The sequence below is a fragment of the Cetorhinus maximus genome, chromosome 6 (genome assembly GCF_964194155.1).
Source record: "Cetorhinus maximus chromosome 6, sCetMax3.hap1.1, whole genome shotgun sequence".
NCBI classification, from domain to species: Eukaryota; Metazoa; Chordata; class Chondrichthyes; order Lamniformes; family Cetorhinidae; genus Cetorhinus; species Cetorhinus maximus.
Window position 1 is genome coordinate 11311053 of NC_135884.1, and position 26168 is coordinate 11337220.

Sequence of the window (26168 nt, forward strand, 5' to 3'; positions counted from 1 at the left end):
GCCTGCATCTCTCTGTAATTTCCCTGCAGATTTGTTCTTCTACGTCCTTCTCACTATTTGGTGGTCTATAGGCTACATCAAGCAATGTAATTGCACCCTTTTTGTTCCTTAGCTCTAGCCAAATTGATTCTGTCCTTGAACCCTCTGGGCCATCCTCTTTCTCCAGCACTGCAGCACTCTCCTTAACGAATACTGCCATCCCTCCTCCTTTCCGTTCTTCCCTACCTTTTTTGAACACCTTGTACCCGGGAATATTTAACACCCAGTTCAGCCCTTCCTTGAGCCAGGTCTCCGTTATCGCCCCAACATCATATGTCCACATGGCAACCAGCACCTGTAACTCCCCAATCTTATTTACTGTATTCCGTGCATTCACATACATGCACAGTAACCCTGATTTAGGTTTTGTTACTTTCTCCCTTACCCGACTTTACCTTGTCCCTCCCAGTATTTTGTGCACTCTGGTATTCATCTAATATTTTCTCTTGATTCCCACGCCCCTGCTGAGTTAGTTTAAAACCTCCCCAACAGCACGAGCAAAACGCCCCACAAGGAACTCAGTCCCAGCTCTGCTCAGGTACAACCCGTCCGGCTTGTACAGGTGCCATCTCCCCCAGAGCCAGTCCCAGTGTCCCAGGAATCTAAAGCCCTCCCTCCTGCACCATCTTTCCAGCCACGCATTCATCTGCCTTATCCTCCCATTTCTGTACTCACCTGCACGTGGCACTGGGAGTAATCTGGAGATTACTACATTTGAGGACCTGCTTGCTAATTTTCTACCTAGCTCCCGAAATTCTAATTGCAGGACTGCATCCCCCTTCCTACCTAAGTCATTGGTACCAATGTGAACCACAACCCCTGGCTGTTCACCCTCCCCCAGAAGAATGTCCTGCAGCTGCTCTGTTTGGTTACAAGATCAATGCTGTTTGCAAGACCCAGCGGATGAGGATACAGCAATAATAACAACAACAACTGACATTGATATAGCACCTTTAACATAGTGAAACATCCCAATCATCCGAAGCACCTCAATTAGATTACCCCTTTAATCCATATTTTAAGAGAGTACCTGCCTGATCTATGCAACTTGTCTTCATAATTTAACTTTTTGGCCCCAGTATCATTCTGGCGAATTTGCGCTGCATCCTCTGGTTGATTTCATTCCTATGCACATAGCCTGAGACTTGTCAGTAGCCAATTCTAGCTTACTTACTATGCCCAGGTTCAAGGTCAGCTTATCAGCACAGACCTCGGCTCAAAGCTGGTACCTCAGGTACAGCTGGTCACAGGCAGCGCTTCTGCTCCCCGAGCCGCCAAGAGAGACAGATTATGTTGGTTTTATGTTTTACAAGAAATCACAGGAAAAAAGTGGGCTGACATCTCTGAGGAGCCTTTGCTAATAGCGTTGTGGAAACTGTGGCCTGCTAACATATAGAGATATTAAAAAGGAACCCAGCTCGTTCCCTTTGTTCAGCTCTGCACCATGAACCTTCAGCTTGGCAGACGAGGTGTGCAACTGCACAAAGGCTGGAAACGCAGAGGTATAAATAAAGCTTTGCCCTTTCTTAGCCAATCCCACAACAGGATGTCCTTGGTGTGAAGCGGCTCTTTGCAGCTTTATTCTAGAAACATTCAAAACACTGCAAACTCAATAGCACAGGCTTTCGATTGTCCGCTAGGGCAAAGCATCACTATTTAGGTTTACCCTAAAAAGATGAAGCCCAGTCCGGTGCATTGCCCAATCGACAATCACTTATTGTTTCCCCGGTAAACCCGTCACAATTTCATCATAACCGGTCAGCGTGAAGGTCACTGTGAACCAACAGCCCGTATAATACATTTGTTAAAACACGGGCAGGTTGCACCTGATCACACTGTCTACGCACTTCCCACAATTTTTTTTAGTGCAGTGATGATTATATAAACAGTCAGGACAAACTTACAGCCAGCACAGGGTGTGGTAGCGGAATTATTATGTTTTACCTAACTAGCAAACCAGGGACCTACGTTAATGATCTAGAGACATGGGTTCAACTCACATCATGGTGGCTGGGGAACTTAAATTCCGTCAATTAAATTAATCTGGAATTTAAAAATTAGTATTAGTTATGGTGACCATCAAACTACTGGATTGAAAACCCATCTGATTCAATGATAGTCCTTTGGGGGAAAGAAGCTGCCGGCCTTACCCAGTCTGGCCCACATCTGATTCCAGGCACACAGCAATGTGGTTGACTCTCAAGCCTGGATTTTACAAGAGGACATCCTGCTCGCTAATTCTCCCTCCCCACCCCCACCTCCACACCCACAGGAAGAAAAGTCGGTACCAAACCGACTGGCTTTTAAAAAAGGTCACCCCGCAGTGCTGAGGGCAGGCCTTAACGAACCGAGAACGAGACTTCCACACCTCCGTGGGAGGGAGTCCCACCCTTGACCAATCTGATTGGCCAGCAGCTTTGCAGTCCCAGTAGCGCCACGGCTCAGCGGTGGGCTCTGCCAGGACTGCGAGCAGCCCCCAGGTGAAAGGCCACGGTGTCCAGGCCCAGGTAAGTCCTGGGCTTTTAGGGTGGGGAGGGGTTGGCAACCCTTCGGAGGTGTGGGGTTTGGGGGTGGGGTGGGGTTGGAAAGAGGTGTTGGGGACTGGGTTATGGAGGCCAAGCGGCAAGGCACAAGGAGGGGGTATGATCTTGGGGGGGGTGGGGGGAGGTGTCCCCAATGCGCTCAGGGCACCCTCCAAAAGGATGTACCCACCCCGCACCCCGCCCTTCCTTCCCACCCTTATACCAATTTGGGTAAAAAAACAGCCTTCTCACTTCACCCGCCTGCCACTGCTCAGCATATTAGGGCAGTGGAGGCAGATGGAGGGCCTTATAAGGGCAATAATTGACCACTTAGGGGGCTCAATAGGCCTAAGGGCAGGGGGCTAGTGGGCGCCTTACCCATCCGCCCCTCCCCCCCTCGCCGTGTTATGGAGACTAGCTCAGTGTGGGCAGAAGGGCGGTGGGCTAGCCACCATAAGCCCCTCTGCATAAAATATGCCCGATGGCGGGTGGGGGCATAAAATCCAGCCCTTAACTGTTCTCTGAAATGGTATACCAAGCCTCTCAGTTATATCCAAGGCAGTCGCTCACCACCATCTTCTCAAGGGCTAATTAGGGATGGCTAATAAATGCTGGCCTTGCCAGCGACACCCACATCCCAGAACAAATGAAAAATAAGATGAGGAACCAGTCGGCTTATTATATGAGGGAGGAAGGCCAATCTGGAGTCTGCTCTTTGAACTGTGTCATGGATTTTTTTTTAAAAATATCTAGCCAAATTAAAACAGCTCCAACAATGCAGATTATTGTAGCTGAGCTACTAGCCTAGACTAAGGAAACAAATCTAGTCTCCAACCTCAAGGGCAAGACTGGTATCAACATGTCAAGCTGACCGTGCTTGGTATTGATGTCCGATGTGAGAGATGCTATCTACATACAATAAAACCATCCGTACATTTCATAATGCATAATTAAATTTTGTATGTAGCACACACCAGGGCCTGAATTTTCAGACAGAGAGGCTCTCCGCCTTAGCGAAAACGGCACCAGGAGCAGAATCTGGAAGTCCCGTCCCCAGCCCCCACCAGGTGGGGGGGAGAAGGGGGTGCGGCGGAGGTGGGGGTGGGGTGTAACAGATCTTATTCCTGCAAGGAGGGAGTGGGAAGTACGATGTGTGTTCTTTAGACCTGGTGGGAAAAGGTCTAAACTTTACTGAAGTAGAGTGCCCCTTCTGGAGAAGGAAGGTACCCTTTTTGGATATGATCCATGAATCATAACAGCATCGTGCCACTTTCAGCTTTGCGTTTCCTCTCACGCTACATCATCTTTAAAGAGGTCATGTTTACTACTATTCTCATTATTTTCACGATCATGCGTGCATCTATTTTTGAAATCCTCTGCCTTCATTAACTCCAGTCACCATATTCCAATTTATACAAGTTTTTGGGATTGCAGCTTTGACCAATGCGAGCTTTAACCACTAAACTCCGCCAGTACAAATCACTTACGACCAAAAAGGGACTACTGCGAGATGTGATTCCACGACTGGACAGCACTTGCTGAACAATCCTGAGTGCACTAACAACAACTTAAGATAATATGTTGAGCTCGTAACATGGCTCATTTATGCTTGCTAGAAGTGACATATATTCATATACAGGGGCTCATTCTCTGCAAACCAAAAGGAATATGTTCAAGCCTTGTGAGTTTTTTTGAATTACCCAGGAGGTTGGGGAACCTACAATTCCCCGTTGCTTTCTCCATGGCAACGTGCAGCCAGAGTCGGCTTGCCAACCAATCAGCACCCTTTCCTCCTGTGGTATAAATTGTTGTGATCGTTTGAAATTTGGCATTCTTGTGTTTGTCCTGATGAGTGCAAGATGAAAAGCCTCAGTAACATGTCTCTCTTTTCAGCAATAAATAGAGGCCTGTATGCATATGGTACACACATGAAGGATAATTCTAACCTAACTGGCTGAGCAGGAAACCCATGGGATATGAGGTGCCTAGGGGCATCTCGTGTTAGATTCTGTAACTGTACACCAGTGAGAGATCAGTACCTTAAGGGTAATGGTAATAGCGTACATTTTATAAAGATCTAGGTCACTTTCATTTGTAAAGCCAGAAACAATTTGGTTGAAGGCTCCTTACGCCCAGTTTCCTGAGGAAAATACTGAACCACAGTGTTGCCAACCCTTCAGGATTGCCCTGGAGTCTCACGGAATTGAATATTCATTTCCAAGACACTGAGGTGAGTAAACCCTGCGGGAAAGTTGTGGGGCAGGTTGGGTGGGCAAAAAGCAATCTGTTTTAAAGGTTTTCTTTGAACATTTTCATTTATCGGTTGTAAAAAAACAGGGGATGTGTTTGGCTCAGCTAGATGGCAAGCGTTCAGAATAGCTCTAACAGCCCAGATTCAATTCCTGTTCCACCTGAGGTAGATGTTGGGACTTGCCTCTGCAACCCTGCCCCTGAGGGTGGAAGACAATGGCAAACCACCACTGACAAAAACTGCCAAGGAAAACAGCTCAGGGGGCAGCATCAGCAGGCAATGAGCCAAGGACCTACCATCAGGCAGAGCCCACATGAATGAAGTTGTAAAATTATCCACACTAGGAATGGGGGTGGGGGAAGTAAGCTGTTTGACTGACAGTCAAGATTAATCCAGCTGGGTAATAGAATGCGTTCCTCTTCCAATTGGCCGTGGGAAGGCAAAGCACCCAGAAACTGGACCAATGGCAGGAAGTTGGGGGTGGGACAGTATGAGGTGAGAGGTCAGCTGATGAAACCTCCAGGAACACACTCAACCAGAGTTGGCAACCTGCCTGTACCATCACGTTATTGCCAGAAGCCAGTTAGCTACATGCAGTTCCGAATAAAACCAACTGTGCGAGTTCGTTTCCTGTTCTGGCTGAACTAGACTTGAGGCTGCCTCCTTACCTTTGTTCCCAGGAGTGGGAGGCAATGGCAAACCACAACTGACAATATCTGCCAAGTAAAGCAATTCAGGATGAAGCATCAGCAGACACGGTACCTACACCACATGGGCTGCAGCGGTTCAAGGCAGCAGCTCACCACCACCTTCTCAAGGGCAACTGGGGATGGGCAATAAATGCTGGCCCAGCCAGTGAAGCCCACATCCTGTGAATGAATTTAAAAAAAAGACAGAGAGCCCAGGGCCTGTCTTTAGTTGAGCACTCATCGCTCACTCATTGCGTTATTGTACTTTAAAACCACAGAAAGTAGACGTGGTCAGTTTGTAACTGCTGGCACTCAATGCACCATTTATTGTCTGCAATTTAATTATTAGTTCACAAGAAAACTGTATTCAAACTCCTAGTCACAGAGCAGGCCTTCCAACTTTACTACATCAATGTTGTAGAAACTCCTAAATAAACTCTGCACTGTAAACAAAAGCTGACATCCCAACTCAATTGGCCCACATCAGAGATTCCAACTGGATTGTTACACACCTGTTACTCTACTCGTCTGTGAAAAGGCCATGTATTATTCAGACCGACAAACAGTCCCAGGTCTGATGGGAATCCTACAACAACAAAAACAACTTGCATTTATATAGCACATTTAACATAATAAAACTTCCCAAAGTGTTTCACATGAGTGTTGCATTTTTTTTTTTGCCTCAGAGCTATGCAGAGATGACACTAGTTTATAAGCGTGTTACAGGTTTTGGGATCTTGTGGCACAGTGGGTAGTGTCCCTGCCTCTGAGCCAGAAGTTCCGAGTTCAAGTTCAAGACCAGGACTCGATGGTCAAGGAAAGTGCATTTATAATGTGGCCAAACAAGTGAAGTATCAACTTGTGAATCCTTCCAATATATGCCAGTTAGAGCAGGAGGGATTCCTGATCGGCCATGTGAGGAAAGAAATGGAAGCCTCCACCATCACTGTCCATAACTCCAGCCTACAACATGCATGTAAAAACGTACTTTGTCACAGCAACTCGGACTCCTTTGTGTTGGCTCGATGGCTGGTGTGGATCAGATTGGTGTCAACAGCATGGTGTTGGGTCCCCATTCCAGCTGGGGTGGATTCAGGACCTGCCTCCTTTCCCTACCCAGGGTGGATATTGTGGTGTTATGTGTTGGACCTGCCTTCAGGGAAAGAACTCAAGGCAAAGAAGAATCGGTTTTATTCATAGTGCTTTAAAATGCCCGTTCCGTACTCACAGATCTAGTTTCTAGCAACTTCTATAGTTTGCTTACTTTTCTCTGAGCCTGCACCCAGGCTTAACCAATCAAGACTGGTGAGCGTCAATAGTAAACAGACTCACATAATCAAACACAGAACAACTGAACACCACGATTACAAAACAAAATTTTGTTAACAAGCCGAATAAAGAAATATGAAGGCAGATGGTCAAAAACTTGGCAAAGTGGTAAGTTTTAATGAGAATCTTAAAGGAGGAAAGAGAGGCAGAGTGGTTTAGGGGGGGAAATTTCACAGCTGACGGCTATATATTTTCAAGTCAGGATGGTGTGTGGCTTGGAGGGGAATTTCCAGGTGGTGGTGTTCCCACCTATCAGATGCCTTTGTCCTTCTAGAAGGTAGCAGTCATGGGTGTGAGAGGTGCTGTCTAAGGAGCCTTGTTGAGTTCCGGCAGTGCATCTTGTAGATGGTACACACTGCTGCCACTGTGCATCGGTGGTGGAGGGAGTGAATGTTTGTAGATGAGGTGCCAATCAAATGGGTTGCTTTGTCCTGGATGGTGTTAAGCTTCTTGTGTGTTGTTGGAGCTGCACTCATCCAGGCAAGTGAAGAGTATTCCATCACACTCCTGACTTGTGCCTTGTAGATGGTGGACATGTTTTGGAAAGCCAGGAGGTGAGTTACTCACTACAGGATTCCTAGCCTCTGACCTGCTCTGGTAGCCATAGTAGTTATATAGCTAGTCCAGTTCAGTTCATGGTCAATGGCAATGCCCAGGATGTTGATAGTGGGGCATTCAGTGATGGTAATGACAGTGAATGTCAAAGGGCGATAGTTTGATTCTCTCTTGTTGAGGATGGTCATTGCCTGGCACTTGTGTGGCGCAAATGTAACTTGCCACTTGTCAGCCCAAGCCTGGACATTGTCCAGGTCCTGCTGCATTTGGACATGGACTGCTTCAGTATCTGAGGAATCGTGAATGGTGCTGAACATTGTGCAATCATCAGCGAACGTCCCCACTTCTGACCTTATGATGGAAGGAAGGTCATTGATGAAGCTACTGAAGGTGGTTGGGCCGAGGACACTACTGATAGGGGCACCAAGGCAGTGGTTTACAGAAGTTAATTTATTGCTCTCTGATATAGTGCTGGCCGCCCTTACCGGAACTCACAGGGGTTTTCCTGAATTAGTAATTCCCAGTGAGCCCTAGGCCCAAATTAGACCTGGTGCTGGGAGCTGCACACAATGGAGAATAGGAAACGCCTGATGACCTCTTGAAATGTCAAAGGAGAGACACAGCCAGTAAATGGGCGCACACAAGGGGAAAAGAAATTGCTTCAGCTTTTCCAAAAGCTGCAAGTATTTGAAATGTATTGTGCAACGGTTGGAAGATACTGTGCAGATGTGCTCGGGCAAGTGTTGGCAGTCGAACCATGCCAGCTGCTAATCTTGCTGGGTAAACCTCCGTTCATCCTGTGCCTCTTCAAATGTGACTGTACTGGAGCACTTTCAAATCCTAAACGGTCTTTGGTTTTAACTTGGCATTCTGCCAGTTTATGGGACGCATCATGTCAGGAAGACATAATAATTCACATAATGTTATTGGAATTTATTGTAAAATAGTGGTAAATGTGTCTGTTGAGAGAGACACTTCATTGGATTAAAGGCAGCTGGTCTGAAGCCTTTGATTTGCATTTGTAAATAAACTAGACTAGTTTGAATTTTTTATTATTCATTCATCAGATGTAGGCATCACTGGCCAGGCCAGCACTTATTACCCATCCCTAGTTCAGAGGGCATTTAAGAGTCAACCGTATTGCTGTGGGTCTGGGGTCACATGTAAGCCAGACCAGGTAAGGACTCAACCATATAGCTGTGGGTCTGGGGTCACATGTAGGCCAGACCAGGACAGCAGATTTCCTTCCCTAAAGGGCATTAGTGAACCAGATGGGTTTTTACAACAATCAACAATTGTTCCATGATCATCATTAGACTTTTAATTCCAGATTTTTATTGAATTCAAATTCCACCATAGCAGGATTTGAACCCAGACCCCCAGAAAATTACCCTGGGTCTCTGGATTATTAGTCTAGCAACAATACCACTACGCCATCACCTCCCCTTCAAAATAGGGAGTGAAATATTACACCTAACCAGCAGAAGTTATGAAACAGTGGGCAGAAATTTTCACTCGACCGGCAGGTGCATGCCTGGACCTCTTGAGCGTGAAATGACGCGTGTTGACATCGGCGGAGATTGCCGACATCAATGCGCAGTCGCACTATAGATCAGTCGGCGGGCGCGGACCTACCCACAATTAAAAGGCATGTTGAGGCGAAAAGGCCAAGCGGCCTTTATAATTTTTTTTGGAAACCTCATCCACAGGTGGGATGAGGTTTCCAAAAGCAAATAAAAATAAAATAAAAGCTTTAATTTTTCATTAGTAACATGTCTCTGCTCATGTGACTCTGTCACATGAGGGAACACGTTTTATTACATTTTTACACACCTCTTGCTCACTCGCACGCATATGCAAAGTTCGTGCTTGGCCCGTTCGCCCTCCTCCCCCGCCCCTTGCGCAGACAGCGCTCAGCGCTGCCGCTCGCGTTTCACACTGGGTGGGCCTTAATTGGCCTGCCAGCATGAAATCGTGGTGCGGTTCCAGTCATGGGCGGCGGTCAGCTTCCAGACCACAGAGATGCCAGTGGCACCCTAATTCGAAGAAAAATTAGAGTGTGCTTAATTCAACTGCTTTAAGTGTGTGTTAGCTATGGCTCAGTTGGTAGCACTTTCAACTCTAAAGGAGGCGGTTTTGGGTTCAAGTCCCACTCCAGAATTTAAGGCTACCACTTCCGTGTAGGAGTGATGGAGTGCTGAGGTGCTGCCTTCCGGATGAGATGTTAAACCAAGGGCGTCAGCCCTCTCAGGTAGATGTAAAAGATCCCATTGCACCATTTTGAAGAGCAGGGGAGTTATTCCCGGTGTCCTGGCCAATATTTATCCCTCCATCAACATCACAAAAACTTGGCCAGGTCATTATCACACTGTTGTTTGTGGGAGCTTGCTGTGCACAAGTTGGCTGCTTCTCACATTACAACAGTGATTATACTTCAAAAAAGTGCTTCGTTGGTTGTAAAACACTTTGAGACAACCGTTGGTTGTGAAAGATGCTATACAAATGCAAGTCTCCCTTTGAAATGTTTGGTAATATTGAAATGAAGCTCTGGTTCATTGTCTACAACATCAGTATGGCCACACTGAAAAGCCCCAATAGGAGATCACACTCGACACTAAAGTGATGTGGAGCCAAGGGGGTGGATTTGAGCCCGATTTTCCAATCCCCTGCATTAGTGTCAGGGAAGGGTTAATTGACAGGCTGGGTCTCTTCTCTCTTGAAAAAAAAGGCTGAGGGGTGACCTAATAGAGGTCTTTAAAATAATGAAAGGCTTTGACAAGGGATGCAAGCAGGATGTTTCCACTTGTGGGGGGGCGAGCACAACTAGAGGACATCAATATAAGATCGTCACCAAGAAATCCAATCGGGAATTCTGAAGAAACTTTTGACCCCAAAGAGTGGTGAGAAGGTGGAATCCACTGCCACAGGGAACAGTTGAAGTGAACAGCAATGCATTTAAGGGGAAGCTAGACACGTATATGAGGGAATGAGGGAGAAGGGGATAGAAGGTTGCGATGATAGATTTGGCTCAGGAAAGGTGGAAGGAAGCTCAAGTGGGGCATAAACAGCGGATCGCCTATGTAACCCTGTAAGTATAGCTCCACAAAAGTACCTGGAAGATTCAGGTACACAGCCAGTGTTGTGATTCAAACCATCGCATGCTGGGCATGAGGCTTTAACTATGTTTTCTTAACAACTCATTCGGTCAAAATCGCATTTTCACATTCACTTGTTTTGGTTTTGAAGTGGCCATAAACTAAGATCTGGAAATCCCCAGTGAAAGTCCCCACCTCCTACAGCTCCACTCAACTATTAATTTTCAGACTAGTCCAGGTCACATTTGCCCGCTGTGAGTCATTCCTACTGTACATTTGCCCAGAGAAAAGTGAGAATTGGTTAACACTTTAACTAATTCTCCGCACCCTAGCCTCCCTGTGCAGGCACCCTTGCTACACTCACGATTATACCAGTGGAGAAATGTCAAGTGCACCGACTGACTAGAAACTCTAACCAAAGTTGGAAACAAATCTTATCCTATGTACTTTAGCAAAGATGTGAGACAGTGAGGACAGATTGGTGACATCAGCAGCTTATCTAAACCGCATGCAACAGGTCAGCATCTATCCAATCTCACCAATCACTGATAAGGGGCTGGTATTCCATTAGCTCAGCCTTACCACATCAGCTGTATCTCCACAAATGTGCTACTGTCGGTTAGGAGCAAGTACCTCGATCGGAGGTGGGTAGCCAGGCTCATGTGGGTTCACTTTATGAAGAGGTAATGTACTTACATTTAAATAGCCTCTCTCACAATGTCAGGGCATTCTCAAACGCTTCATGGGCAATGAAGTACGTTTTGAGTGCAGTCACCATGGAAAACACGGTGACCAATCGGCGCACAGCAAGATCCCACAAACAGCAATGAGCTAAATGACCAGATGATCTGTTTTAGTCATGTTGGTGGAGGGATAAATATTAGTCGGGCCACCAGGCAGAACTCCCCAGCCCTTCCTTCAATAGTACCATGGGATTTTTTTTCAATCCTGAGAGGACTTGACTCGGACTCACTTTAAACGTCACATCCAAAAGACGGCACCTCTGACAGTGCAGCAATCCCTCACTTACTGCACTGGGAGCATCAGCCCAGATTATAGGGTCACAACTCTGGTGTGGGACTCAAACGCACAGCTTCTGATTCGGAGGCAATAGAGCTACGCGCTAAAATGGGAAACAAGCAGAAGATTCTGGGAAACCACACAAGTTCGACTGGTATCTGAGAATAGCAAGGGTGCCAACATTTCAAGTGAACATGCAAAGCTTAGAATAGGGAGAGGTTACTGGTACAGAAATATGGGCTTTAGTCAGCACAATGGAGCTCATGGGACTTGTCTTCATAATTTCTTGGCTCAACTGAAGTACTCTCACTCCTGAATCACAAGCTTGTGGATTTGAGCCAGGACATGAACTCACAACTAACCCTTTACATTCCAGTTCAATTTGGACAGACCGCAGTCTGTTGCAGTTAAACTGAAGGCCGGCTTACATATTCAAATGATTTAGGCGAGGGTTGCAGGTCCCATTACACTATTGAAAGCAAAGCAGGCAGCCTTGGTCAAAAGTTCTCTTTGCACCAACATAACCAAAACGGAATTAACCCCGGTCATTCATTTCATTGCCATCGCTGGGATCTTTCTGTGCACAGCACAGCTGCAGCATGCACCTATGTGACAAAGTCACTTCGCGCCAAAGTATATGTGACGGGATCTTCCTCGATCGACCGCTGATTCCTCAGCGGAAGTTCACCGGGCTATTCTCGGATGGACATGGGGATCCGGAACATGGGACAGAATTCCCAGAGATGGAGTGCTGACTAACTGATCTCAACCAGAGGTCCTTCTGAATTAGATGGCTGGGATGGGGCGGGGGTTACGGGGTGGTGGTGAGGGAGCAGAAGGAGAAAAATAGACAAGGTTTGCTTTAAGATCACTCTCCAGTGATTTGTAATGGAAAATGTATGTGTGGGAGTGTGGTGTTACACAGAATCAGGCTGAGCTGTCATAACTGAATAATTCGCTGATGCACGCTGACTATGCCAGCACATGAAGAGTTGGATGAGGTACCAGCACCCACTGGTACTGTATGCTGGCAACAGTGAGACAGATGCTGACACTGTACACTAGCACCAGTGCATGCTGACACTGTAAACTGGTAACAGTGAATGCTGATACTGTACACTGGCACCAGGTGGGTACTGACACTGTACACTAGCACCAGTGCATGCTGACACTGTACACTGGCACCAGGTGGGTACTGACACTGTGCACTGGCATCAGCGCATGCTGATACTGTACACTGGCACCAGTGGGTGCTGATACTGTACACTGGCACCAGGTGGGTACTGACACTGTACACTAGCACCAGTGCATGCTGACACTGTACACTGGCACCAGGTGGGTACTGACACTGTACACTGGCATCAGTGCATGCTGATACTGTACACTGGCATCAGTGGGTGCTGATACTGTACACTGGCACCAGGTGGGTACTGACACTGTACACTGGCACCAGTCCATGCTGATACTGTACACTGGCACCAGTGGGTGCTGATACTGTACCCTGGCACCAGTGTGTGCTGGCTCTGGACACTGGCGCCAATCAGCATCTTCTGGAGAGGAGGAGCGGAAATTGGAAAAAAAAAATAAGGCAACAATGCCAGCAAGACAACTCCACCTGGACTCATGAACGAGGGTAAGAGGCCCACCTGTTGGAGCATGAGAGAGAGAGTCAGGGACATTAAGTAATGTGCAGGAGATGGAGGTGAGCTGTTGCAACCAAGCACACCAAACATCTCCACTGCTATTTCAAGGGGTCAGTCTTTTGCCCACTTTTGTGCGAGGAAGGAAGCCGGGTGACTTGCCTGGCTCCAGATGTATCTAGTGGAACGTAACATTTTGATGAGCTCACCTGCCTCCATGTGAATAAACAGCATCACACTTACTAATGCAATGACTGTCACATTTAAGGGTTTCAGCCAGCTGCTCCAAAAGCTACCCGATAGGCAGTATAAGCCTGAGATGGCTGAAGTGCAAACATAAACATCCAAAAAAACAACTGGAGGTTTCCTCAATGAATCACCTCAAAGTGTCATTTACAAATTTACAATTTCAGGAGATTTTATGCAATCATCTTATCTCTACATTATTTAGTAACATAATCAGACTCCTCTGTGACTGGGCAGCTGCACTTTTTCAATAGAAACCTCAGAAAAACAAATGTCCTACTTGAAGTCATCTGATTACGAGGTTAAATGTAGTTTAGAGCCATCTAGAGATATGGAGCGAAGCTTTTATAGACTAGAGGACATGGGGAGGTCGCAGATGGATATAGATAGGTTGAGTGAGTGGACAAAAATCTGGCAGATGGAGTTTATTGTGGGAAGATATGAAGTTGTTCACTTGGGCAGGGAAAATTAAAAAAGCAGAGTATAACTTAAATGGAGAACGACTGCAGAATTCCGAGGTGCGGAGGGATCTAGATGCTCTCATGCACGAGTCACAAAAAGTTTGTATGTAGGTACAACAAGGAATTAAGAAGGCTAATAGAATGCTAACCTTTATTATGAGAGGAATTGAACATAAAAGTAAAAATGCTATGCTTCAGTTATACAGGGCATAGGTGAGACCACATCTTGAATACCGTATGCAGTTTTGGCCTCCTTATTTAAGGGGAGGATTTCAATGCATCAGAGGCAGCTCAGAGGAAGTTTACTAGATTGGAATGAGCGGGTTGTCTTATGAGGAAAGGTTGGACAGGCTGGGCTTGTTTCCACTGGAGTTTAGAAGAGTAAGGGGTGACTTGATTGAAGTATACAAGATCCTGAACGGCCTTGACAAGGTGGACGTGGAAAGGATGTTTCCATCTTGTGGGTGAGTCCAGAACTAGGGAGGCACTGTTTTAAAATTAGGGGTCACCCCTTTAGGACAGAGATGAGGAGAAATTTTTTCTCTCAGAGGGTTGTGTGACTTTGGAACTCTCTGCCTCAGAAGCTGGTGGAGGCGGGGTCATTGAATATTTTTAAGACGGAGGCAGATAGATTCTTGTTAGGCAAGGGAATCAAAGGTTATTGGGAGTAGATGAAAATGTGTAATTAGTAATACAAGCAGATCAGCCATGATCTTATTGAAAGGCAGAGCAGGCTCGAAGGGCCGAATGGCCTACTTCTTCTCCTATTTCATATGTACTAATTGATATGTTCACTTGCAACTATATAAAAATGTTTTTTTAAAATTGCTGATTTGCTGTCAGATAAAATAAAATTGGGTAACTTTATGTGATCATCTACATGCATCCAACTTCGAAACTAAGCCACCAAGAATGAAAGGGGCCTACTCTTTCCTCATATGGAGGAGAAGAAGATTTTAAGACCCATTCCACTACCCAACTCACATTTACCTCCCAGCTGACCGACTCAAGAAGGGCATCACTGACATTGGCCTGAGACCAGACCTTTTTTTATTCATCTTTGGGATGTGAGTGGCACTGGCCATGCCAGTATTTATTGCTCATCTCTAATTGCCCTCAAGGTAGTGGCGATTAGCGTCTTCCTGAACCACTGCAGTCCACGTGGTGTAGGTACATCCACAGTGCTGACAGGAAGGGAGTTGCAGGGTTTTGACCCAGCAACAGTGAAGGAACGGCGATATAGTTCCAAAGGCTGGATTTTTCGGCCCTGCCTGCCGCCAGGATTGTCCACTCCCGCCGAAATTCAATGGACTTTTGGCTAGGCCGCTGAATCTCCGGCGGCGTGTCCCACCACAACGGGGCCAGAAGATCCCAGCCCAAGTCAGGACTGTGTGCAACTTGGAGGAGAGCTCTCAGGCGGTAGTGTTCCCATGTGCCTGCTGCCCTTATCCTTCCGAGTGGTCACGGGTTTGGAAGGTGCTGTCAAAGAAACCTTGGCGAGTTGCTGCAGTGCATCTTGTATATGGCACGCCTCCTGCTGCCAGTGTGTGTGTGCACCCATGTCGGAGGGAGGGAATGTTCAGGGTGGTGGATGAGGTCCAGTCAAATGGGCTGCGCTGTTGGAGGTGCCATCTTTCGATGAGACGTTAAGCTGACGTTAAACATCTACCTTCTCAGATATCAAGCTCCTCGAGTGTTGTTGGAGCTACACCCATCCAGGCAAGTGGAGAATATGATATAATGTAGATGGTGGACAGGCTTTGGGAAGCCTGTTTAATCGATCTAGCAAGGCGTGTGCAGGACACGCCGAAACGCAAGAACAGGATTCCTCAAATTAGGAGGATACACGGGAAGACCTCATGGTCCATCATTCTCAGATGTCTCCTACCGGTCTTAGTCAAGAGCAATAGAGAACAGATCACCATTCCAGCCTCTCAGTCAGCAAGTCTTGTTGGCTGATGTAATCCATTGCCGCACTTATCACCCGAAATTTGTTGATGATTATCTTCGGGAGTTAGAGAGGAATGTTCCTGGGTTACCGTCCCCTCAATAGGCCAATGTTTTCCTTTTGCCTCCCCTAGGTGAAGCTGCATGGCTGCTGGTCAGTGAGAAGCTTTGCTCATGCAGTTTCAGCATAACTGAATGGTCCAGTTGGTCTTTATCAGTCCATCTTTTTCGTATTTTTTCTAATTTATTCTTTCATGGGAGGTGGGTGCCGCTGGCAATTCCAGCATTTGCTTCCCATCCCTAATTTCCCTTGAATTCAGTGGCTTTCTCAGTTATATTTCAGAGGACAGTTAAGAGTCATTGCTGTGGAGTCACATGTAGGCCAGACCAGGTAAGGATGGCAGATTTTCTTCCCAAAAGGACATTAGTGAACCAGGTGGGTTTTTAACCAATCGCTGAAAGCAAGCAGGCAGGTGCAGCAAGCAGTTAAGGCGGCAAATGCTATGTTGGCCTTCATTGCGAGAAGATTTGAGTACGGGAGCAAAGGTGTCTTACTGCAGCTATACAGGGCCTTGGTAAGACCACATCTGGAGTAGTGTGTGCAGTTTTGGTCTCCTTATCTAAGAAAGGGAGTATAGCGAAGGTTCACCAGACTGATTCCTGGGATGGCAGGATTGTCGTATGAGGAGAGATTGGGTCGACTAGGCCAATATTCACTGGAATTTAGAAGAATTAGAGGGGATCTCATTGAAATGTGCAGAATTCTGACAGGGTTGGACAGACTGGACGCAGGGATGATGTTTCCTCTGGCTGGGCGGTCTAGAACAAAGGGTCACAGTCTCAAGATACGGGGTAGGCCATCAATGGTAACCCCTACTACCAACATCCTCGGGGTTACCATTGACCAGAAAATGAACTGGATTAGCCATATAAATACTGTAGCTACCAGAGCAGGTCAGAGACTAGGAATCCTGCGGCAAGTAACTCACCTCCAGACTCCCCAAAGCCTATCCACCATCTACTAGGCACAAGTCAGGGGTGTGGTGGAATATTCTCCACTTGCCCGGACGAGTGCATCTCCCACAACACTCAAGAAGCTTGACACCAACCAGGACAAAGCAGCCCGCTTGATTGGCACCACATCCACAAACATTCACTCCCTCCACCACTGACACAGCAGTGTGTACCATCTACGTGATGCACTGCAGAAACTCACCAAGGCTCCGTAGGCAGCACCTTCCAAACCCAGGACCATCCAGTACTGCACTGGAGTGTCAGCCTTGATTTTTGTGTTCAATTCCTGGAGTGGGACTTGAACCTAAACATTTAAGGTTTTATGTTAATGGTAGCCTGGGATAGGACAACGTATGACCTAACTCCCTATACCTTTGCAATTATTTTTTCAACCACATGCCCAATCCCATTTTGAAAGTTAACACTGAATCTGCTTCCGCCATCCTTTCAGGCAGTGCATTCCAGATCATAACAACTCGCCGTCGGTAAAACAAAATGGTCCTCACCTCCCCACTGCTCCTCTTGAGATCATAAGAAATAGGAGCAGGAGTAGGTCATTCAGCCCATCGAGCCTGTTCCACCATTCAATAAGGTCATGGCTGATCGGAGTGTGGCCTTAACTCCACTTTGCTGTCTGTCCTCCGTAACCCTTGTCAATCAAAAAAATCTGTCTAACTCAGCCCTGAATAGTGACCCAGCTTCCACTGCTCTCTGTGGAAGAGAATTCCACAGACTGACTCTGAGAGAAGAAATTCCTCCTCATCTCTGCCTTAATTGGGAGACCCCCTTTATCTTCAAACTTTGCCCCCTAGTTCTTGATTCCCCCATAAGAGGGAACATCCTCTGAACATCCACCCTGTCAAGCCCCCTCAGAACCTTGTATGTTTCAATAAGATCCTCTTCTAAACTCCAATGGGCGTAGGCCCAACCTGCTCAACCTTTCCTCATAAAACAACCCCTTCGTCCTAGAAATTTTGCCAGCTGGTATAAATCTGTGTCCCCTGGTTACCGACCATCCTTTCCAGTGAGAATGCTTTTGCCTTATACCGTCTATCAAAACCCTTCATGATTTTGAACAACTTTATTAAATCTCAGAATTAAGAAGCAAAAAGAATATGTTAAAAATAAAAAAGGCTGGCCCAACTCGCAACTATAAAATATAGGAGTTATAGAACAGAAACAGGCCATTTGGCCCAACGCCTGAATACAGGTCTTCAAGCTCCAAGTAAGCCTCCTCCCACCCCTCTAGCTATCTAACCCCATCATTATAACCTTCCACTGCTTTCTCCCTAATGTGCTTATCTAGCGTCGCCTTAAATACATCTGTGCTATTGGCTACCACTGGGAATTCCTGAAGCAAATTCCACATTCCAACCATTTCTGTGGGTTTCTCTTGGATTCCCTCTTGGATTTATTGGATGTCCCAGATTTTTTTGGTGTTCGTATCATGGGCCAGAAGTTAGGAGGCACTGCTGTCAGTGTTGCCACCTCACCAGCCTACAATGTCTCTGGCTCAACTCTAAAAAGACTTTGAACTGCCATAGCTGTGGCTCCCTTAGCCTTGGAGTCGGAAGTATGTGGATTCAAGAACGACCCCATGGTTTGAGCGCAAAAATCAAGGCTATCGCTCCGGCGTAGTGAGGGATTGCTGCACTTTCGGAGGTTATGTCTTTCAGGTGGATGTTAAAATGAGGCCCTGTCTGTCGTCTCTGGTGGACATAAAGAATCCCGCGAACACTATTTCAAAGAGCAGGGGAGCTATTCCTGATGTCCTGGTCAATATTCATCCCTCAATCAACATCACAAAAACAGATTATCTGGTCATTATTACATTGCTGTGCCTGAGACCTCGCCATGTGCAAAGTGGCTGCCATGTGTCCTCCATTCCAACAATGACTATATTTCAAAAGCACTTCCTTGGCTGTAAGATGCGTCAAATCTTCTCTGCTTGTGATAGGTGCCATATAAATGCAAGTCTTTCTCTTTTTTTTAATGGAAGTCTCACTTAATAGATATGTACAAAGCTGATAAAGGAAACTCATTCTATTAGGGCCACGTGCACCCCCAACTTCCCAATCATTTGTAAGGCATCTCCTGGTGGTGGTGGGGTGGGGGCGCAAAGGAGGAAAAGCAAGGGGGAAAGTTGTGGCCAATTTTAGGAAAATCGTTCGGAGATTCCTCTTGTACTCACAAAGGCAATCAATACTAAGCAACCAAAGGAAAATATTTAAAAGGTATAACTTGTAACAAAGTACAAATCCGAAACAGAATGAAAGCGAGGCAAAATTACCACAGTTTAAGATTTCATCACACCACAAAAGGTGTCAGCGAAAAATATCAAGAACGTTGTCACGACCGTGAGACCAAACAATACAAATCACCTGCAGGCGGCCGCTCAAGAACTTTAAGAGTTGGTCAAAGGCACAGGTGTTGATGAGGCTTTTAATGGCAGGGAGGGTGACAGCAAGATAGCAGAAGTGGTTCGGGGAGAGTGTTCCAATAGAGCAGGGCAGTGGCAATAGCGCTGCCGCTGGGCAGGTCACCAGAAGTATCGGGATGCAGAGGAGACCAGAGCACAGCAGTGCACCAGCTAGAGGTTGGGCTGGAGGAGGTTGCAAAAGGTAAGACAGGGAAAGACTGAAGGTATCTATAAGCCTGGACAAGGATATTGAATTTTCCGTGTTGGGGTACACTGGGAATCAGCAAGGATGCAGCTGTGGTCAAGTAGGAGACAAGCAGAAGTTCAGATGGATTGGAACTTATGTAGGCTGGGAGTCATTAAGCTGGTTAAGTGGAGCGATGGAAAAATCAAGCCTTGAAATAACGAACATATGAATAGGAGTTTCACTGGAGCTGCATTGGAGGTGGATGCAGGTTTGGAGGCAGTATTGCAAAAGTTGTTATAAAGCACATTCCAAATCTGTGATCTCTATCATCAAGGCAGCAGGCACATGGGAACACCACCATCTTCAAGTTCACTTCTAAGTCACATATCATTTCGACTTGGAATTACATCACCGTTCATTACAGTCACTGAGACAAAATCCTGAAACTCCCTTCCTAACACACTGGGGTGCACCTACAATACATGGACTGCAGCGGTTTAAGGCAGCAGCTCACCACCACCTTCTCAAAGGCAGTCAGGGATGGACAATAAATGTTGGCCTTGCCACATACTATGCCACATACCATGGATGAAATGTAACATTTCCAAGTTTGCAGATGACACAAAACTAGGTGGGTATGTGAGTTGTGAGAATGATCCAAAGGGGCTTCAAGGGGATTTGGACAGACTCTGAGTGGTCAAGAACATGGCAGGTGGAATATAATAAGGTCATCCACTTCGGTACGAAAAAGAGAAAGGCAGAGTATTTCTTAAATGGTGAAACATTGGGGTGTGTTGATGCCCAAAGGGACCTGGGTGTCCTTGTGCATAAGTCACTGAAAGCTAATATGCAGGTGCAGCAAACAATTAAAAGGCAAATGGTATGTTAGCCTTTATCACAAGAGGATTTGAGCACAAGAGTAAAGGTGTTCTGCTTCAATTGTATAAAACTTTGGTTAGACCACATCTGGAATATTGTGTACAGTTTTGGTCTCCTTAAGGAAGGATATACTTGCCATTGGAGGGAGTGCAGTGAAGGTTCACCAGACTGATTCCTGGGATGGCAGGATTGTCATATGAGGAGAGATTGAGGAGGCCGGCCCTGTATTCTCTAGAGTTTAGAAGAATGAGTAGTGATCTCATTGAAACTTACAAATTCTTAAGGGGCTGGACAGGGTAGATACAGAAAGGATGTTTTCACTGGCTGGGGAGGCGGGGGGAGTGGAGCTAGAACCAGAGGACGCAGCCTCAGAATACGAGGCAAGCCATGGAGGACTGAGATGACGAGGATTTTTTTCACGGAGATGGTGGTGAATCTTGGAATTCTCTACACCAGACAGCTGTGGAAGTTCCAGTCATTGAGCATGCTCAAGACAGAAATCAATAGATTTCTAGATACCAGTGACATCAAGGAATATGGGGAGAGCACAGGAAAATGGCATTGAGGTAGACAATCAGCTATGATCTAGTTGAATGGTGGAGCAGGCTCAAGGGGCTGAATGGTCTACTCCTGCTCCTATGTTCCAATGAACGAATAAGAAAATGTAAACGTTTGTGACCTCAGTGGGTTTGAAACTCAGGGTCGATACTGCAACTAATTTATGTGCCATCTGGTTCAATCATATCTGGTTCAATCCAAGAGGGAGGCAGCTAAAGTTGGGGGAGAGGATAAAGGGGGTGAAATTGTCCCACGCCAGTATCATGAAATGTACTGATAGCAAGTTGACAGTTCTTTGTGCACTGCACCAGATTTACTTTTCCCTTGAAGTTAGTGGGAGAGAAAATTGGGTAGAGAGCAAGGCAGGCTGCCCATTCAATACATGCAAATTTCCAGCATTGACCAATTTCACCCCCATGGTTCAGTTAGAGAAGGATCTGGTTCAGTCACAACATGAGATCAGATAATCAGAATGGTTACACAGAATAACACCGGTCAATGAGTCATGGGTGGTGATAAAGAGATCAGAGCTCTTTCATTAGAACTAAGATGATTAAAAAGAGTTTCGAAAGAGGTAATCAAAACGATGATGACGACATTTTAAGGTAAATAAGACAACGTTTCAGAGTACTTAGAGGAGTCAATAACTAAAGGCCATAAAATTAAAATCTTCGTCATAAAAAAGGGAGGAGATCAAAAGAATGTTTTTTTAGTAGAGGGCTGTACCATGGAATGGCCTGAGCATATATTATGATGGAAGTAGAATCCATTTAGCTTTTTAAAGGGAAATGGATCAAAAAATTAATTCAAAAAGGTCTGGGGAACAGGAAGAAAATTGAGCCTAGTTGGACAACTCCTTCAGAGCAGCAACCTATCCACAGGCATTTAGAAACACAGCCATCTTAATTTCTGTAAAATCCAATAGGGCCAGATGTTAACTTCGTCAAAAAAAGTTAATGAAAATCAAAGCTAGGAGAGATGTAAAATGGGAGGCCCATTTAACATGACTGTACAGTTAAACTGCTTCCCATTGACTCTTGTATGTCTTTTAGATATGTACATGTGTTACAGAGATATAGCAGTCCTATGCATGGATCATAAGAGTCAAAGAATAGTGAGGCAGTAATCCAGCCCATTAAGTCTGTACCAGCGTTTTTGAAGAGCAATCGAATCCAGTTAGTCCTACTCTTTCTCTATATCCCTGCAATCGTTCTCCTTCAAATATTTATGCAATTCTCTTTTGATGGATACTATTGAATCTGTATCCAGCACCCTATCAGACAGTGCATTCCAGATCCTCACTAGTCATTACATAAAGAAGTTTTTCCTCATGTTGCCTCTGGTTCTTTTACCAACCATCTTAAATCTCTGCTCTCTGGTTATCAAACCTCCAGCCATTTTCTCTTTATTTACCTTATCTAGGCCCTTCATGATTTCACGCACTCTATCAAATCTCCTCTTAACCTTCTCTGCTCTGAACAGAATAACCGCAGCTTCTCCAGTCTATCAACGTAGCTACAATCCCTCATCCCGGGGGTCATTCTAGTATATTTCTAGTGTGGCCTCTCCAAAGCCTTCACATCCTTCCTAAACTGTGGTGCCCACAATTGGACATACTACTCCAACTGCGGATGAACTTAGTTTTACATAAGTTTAGCATAATTTCCTGGCTTTTGTACTCTATTTATAAAGCCCAAGGTTCCTTAGGCTTTATTAACCTATTAATTAACTTGTCCTGACACCTTCTCACTGCTCACTGCCTGACAACTCACTGCCTGAAAGGGTGGGTGATTGAGTCAGAAACTCTCAGAACATTTAAGAAGTATTTAGATATTCCCTTGCGTTGCCATGGCCTCCTGGGCTATGGGCCAAGCACTGGAAAATGGGATTAGTGTCGTCAGATCTTTGTTGACCAGCATCGACACAATGGGCCGAATGGCCTCCTTCTGCGCTGTATACATCTATGAGTCTTCAAAGATTTGTGCACCAACACCCCAAGATCTTCTTGCACCGGCTTTAAAATCATACCATTTAGCTCGTATTTCTCTGCTCATTTTTTCCACAAAAATGCTTCACCTCACACTTTCCTGTACTGACACATTCCCATTCCACCAGCCTGTCTTTGAATTCTGCTCTTCACGGCACTTCCAAGTTTCAGGTCATCTGCAAACTTCAAAATTGCACCCTGTGCCTCAAATCCAAGTCATTAATGCATTTCGAAAAATCCGTGGTCCTAGTATTGCATCTTGGGAACTCCACTATCCACCTCTCTCCAGCTCGGAAAACAGCCATTCACCACAACTCTCTCTTTTCTTTCCCCTAGCCAATGTTGGCTATGTGGTGCTATTCCCCCTTCAGGTACCATGGCCTAAAAGGGCATTGGCGGACATGGACTTCCATTGGACTGGTCCATGATTATGCTTGGCAAAGTACTGCAGTGGCTTTCCATTGCCTTCTGCAGTATGGCTGACCAGGAAACTCTCCCATTCTTACCACCTGCCCTCAGGCACATTGGAAGGATTTACAGGCTGATAATCGACGTGTTTGGCCGTACTACGAATGTATATTTGGTGCTCATCAAGTCCTGAAGTGGGACTTAAACACAGAGCTTCTGACTCCACAGTAGGAGCACTACCCACTGCACCACAAGACCTGTGTGCTACTACAGTCTCTTTTATTCCATGGGCTCCAATTTTCCAATTTGATATTTGATCGCACATTGCCTGTGCACTTTACAAACATGTTAAAATTCAGGTGAGGCTAAAAATTCTTATGTATTTCAGGAAATGACACACAGCACAATAAGGAACTCACGTCAATTTGAAACCACTTGAGCTTGATCGGTACCGTATTCTCTCAAGCTTGAGATGAGTTTACATCTTTATAACACAGACCAGCTGTTTATAAAAGTGTTCAAAGGCGGAAATTCCACAAGAGCTTTATTTGTGTTTTCTGACAGGATGCTTTTTTTACCTGAGGCATCAAAGGGTGGACACCAATTTTCCACATTTTCCAAGGTTCATCTGCCAAAGCTACAAGAGACGAGCAGGAGAATCGCCTCAGAAGTTCACCCCAAAATATCATGGCAGCCAGCAACAGATAACAGGACCCTCTACTCAAATGATTAGATTTGTACAATGATAACTTCCGCATTCTGCTTTCTTACCTTTATGCCACTATCAGCACCTTTTCAGTCTTCACCACTACCATTAACACCCCCTTTTGTCTTGAGTCCATGATATTTTTGTCAGTCTCTCCTTAGCCCCCACCTATCGCTGACCTTCTATCCAGCTTTACCTGCTCCGCCCCCCCTTAAACAGTATAAATTCCATCACATTTTTACTTCTCTTTAGCTCTGAAGAAGGGTCGTGCAGACTTGAAACGTTAACTCTGTTTCTTTCTCCACAGATGCTGTCAAACTTGCTGAGTTTTTCCAGCATTTTCTGTTTTTTAATTCCGCGGTGATGTTTAGTTTCATTTCACTCAGTATCGCAAGACAATAGCAGACCTTGGCTGCACAAGGAAGGAAGAACTTGCGTTTGTAAAGCGTCTTATCCCAACCGTGGGATATTCCAAAGCATTTCACCTCCAATGAATTATTATTGAAGCACAATTACTGTTAACGTTGACAAATGCTTCCCCTAAAGAATGAATAAGTGATCGGTTAATCTCTCTTTGGTTGAGGAATGCATGTTGGCCAGGGCTCTGCTACTCACTTAAAATGGCTGAACTCAACCTCAACAATGGTGCAGGTGCTACAGTTGGGCTTCACCAGCCCTGGGTTACGGAGTAGTCGCTGTTTGCGCCTCAGTGGTCCCAGCTGGGCAAGGCATAGATTGGGGTTTGATCAGAGCAAGTTAATGAGCGATCAGAAAATCTAGGCTTCAAGGTGAATGGCAGAGATGCATTGTAGGGGAAGCTCAATTAAGTACAAGGAGGGAAATTTGAGATGGTCAATAAATGCTAGCGTTTCCCACAATCCCAAGAACAAATACAGGAAAAGGAACAGAAGGTTACGCTGATAGGGTTGTGTGAACTAGAGTGGGAGTGTGAAGCATAAATACCAACAAAGCACATTGCATAGCTCTGCCTTTTTCAGAAATAAATACACTTATTTTAAAATGTAAATAAGAGAAAATGCCCTGTTATTACTCAGCTCCATCATATTTGACTAAAAGTATATGTTCTGTAAGTAACCAGTATTTATCCCATGCCAACAATTATCCTGTTCATATACGGTACAAGAGGCATTACTCCTCAGATGTATTTCATTGGCTATGAAGTGCTTTGGCATTATTTCAGTTGAGCCAAATGGCCTGCTCATAGGAAGCACTGGATCATAGAAATTTACAGTAAGGAATGAAGCCATTTGGCCCATCATGTCCATACTGGCCAACAAAGAGCCAGCCAGCCTAATTCCAATTTCTAGCTCTCGTTCCCTAACCTTGCATAAGTACATTTTAAACATTATGAGGTTTTCCACCCTTTCAGGCAGCGAGTTCCAGATCCCCGACATCCTCTAGGTGAAAGCATTTCCTCTTGAATACCCTCTAAACCTCCTACCTTAAATCTACGCCCCTGGTTATGGACCTTTCAGCCAATGGGAAGATGGCCTTTCAGTCCACTCTATCTAGGCCCCTCATAATTTTACACACTTCAATTAGATCTCCCCTCACCCTCCTCTGTTCCAAAGAAAACAGCCCCAGCCTATCCAATCTTTCCTCATAACTAAAATTCTCCAGTGCTGACAACATCCTCATGAATCTGCTGGAATTTCTATGTAACGTCTCGACTCACATGATACACAAGGACGTGATACCCGTGGAGTTGTACCTCAGAGTGGAATCAGTACCTTCAGGAGACAGGCGCAGAAAACTGAAGGTTTAAAAGGACATAACAATTGCTCAAATGACCTTAAGCGAATTTATGGTCTTCCTCCAAATACTAGCACATTCGGCATTGCTCCCCAAGCTCTCAATAGACTGGCACGTCAACATCACCATTGTGAACCACTAATGAGGTAAAAATAGGATGTGGTCGACACGCAACGGAAAATGATGGTGACTATCTCCCTGTACTACGACCACAGATTCCATTCAACGCCGAACGAGATCAAACAGTATTGGAAACAAATGACACCTGCAACCTGTACGTGTGTTTGAAGTGCACTCTCCTGCAGCTGCTGCTTTTGCAGGCTGCATGGAGTAGATATGTGCTGTACAGCTGCAGGCTCTATCGCGTTACTTGTTTCTTCTGGCTTTCACACCGTTAAAGATGTTTATGTAAAAGAAAAACCGCCCTGTCATTGTTCAGTGCT

At 45.6% G+C, this 26168-nt stretch overlaps 1 protein-coding gene across 3 annotated transcripts in view; it reads right to left on the reverse strand.

The window, feature by feature from the left end:
* Positions 1-26168, reverse strand: part of LOC144681521 (ETS domain-containing protein Elk-1-like) — an 89402-nt gene that overhangs the window by 19364 nt on the left and 43870 nt on the right. For 2 of the 3 annotated variants that reach the window (XM_078543165.1, XM_078543164.1), the window contains exon 2: positions 6014-6087. The exons of the other annotated variant lie outside the window; for it this stretch is intronic. The gene's annotated coding sequence lies outside the window, so the exon portion shown is untranslated. The remainder of the gene's footprint in view (positions 1-6013; positions 6088-26168) is intronic. 3 annotated transcript variants of the gene reach the window in all.